The sequence below is a fragment of the Kryptolebias marmoratus genome, linkage group LG5 (genome assembly GCF_001649575.2).
Source record: "Kryptolebias marmoratus isolate JLee-2015 linkage group LG5, ASM164957v2, whole genome shotgun sequence".
Taxonomy (NCBI): Eukaryota; Metazoa; Chordata; class Actinopteri; order Cyprinodontiformes; family Rivulidae; genus Kryptolebias; species Kryptolebias marmoratus.
In genome coordinates this window covers 20,420,993-20,421,893 of record NC_051434.1, presented here as the reverse complement: position 1 = coordinate 20,421,893, position 901 = coordinate 20,420,993, and the positions used below count along the sequence as shown (strand labels likewise).

At 43.5% G+C, this 901-nt stretch overlaps 1 protein-coding gene across 1 annotated transcript in view; it reads left to right on the top strand.

Annotated features, from left to right (window-relative positions):
• Positions 1–901, top strand: part of zgc:158659 (uncharacterized protein LOC791141 homolog) — a 31,625-nt gene that overhangs the window by 19,724 nt on the left and 11,000 nt on the right. The window lies entirely within an intron of this gene.

The following is a 901-nucleotide window of genomic DNA, read 5'->3' as shown; positions in this document are numbered from 1 at the left end:
ATAATATATTGGAACAAAAAGTCATAGCTGAAAAAGCGTTTCATTATTCAATTTTTATTGATGTTAGACGATGATCCGATGCATGTAAAATTAATAAGGTGACGAAACACTCCGGTGGCCCCCCCACCTAGAAAATGAATCCGGCGCCACTGGTCCAGACCATTATAGAACCAGGCTTTTGGACTTGTTGACAACAACAGACTTGATGCTGTTTTTCGTCTTTGATACATTTCTTCAGACAAAGATCTGTAATCTTGATCTGTCTGAGCACAGTCCACAATTCTACTGTGTGATGGCCCACCCAAGATGGAGCCCAGAAAAGTCAGCACCGCCTCTGGAGCAGGTTAACACCAGGCTTCTTTTCTGCACAGTAAAGTTTGTGATTGTAACTGTATTGTCGAGCTTAATAAAGGTTTCCCAAAGTAATCTCTTGTCCACAGGGTTGTATCAACTGTTGATAAATGACAGTTCTTCATGTGGTGTTGTCTAACAGATCAGATATCATAGCTGTCCATCTTAGGCTTGCTCCTTTATGTTTTACCCACTGAAATTCCTCCAGATTCCTTAAACAGTTTCATTATATTTTGCTCTGTAGAGGTAAAAATCTGCAAATCCCTTCCAATCTTTCTTTTAGGAACTTTGTTTTTAATCAGTTTAACAATTTTCTCATGCTGTGATGGACTTGCGACCTGTCCAGGATGTCCCCCGTCTCTCACACAGTGACTGCTGGAGATAGGCACCAGGTGACCTTAAAAGGAGAGGCTGATAAAGACGGACGGACGGACGGACGGATGGACGGACGGACGGATGGAAGGACGGATGGATGGATGGATGGATGGATGGATGGATGGATGGATGGATGGATGGATGGATGGACGGACGGACGGATGGATGGATGGAT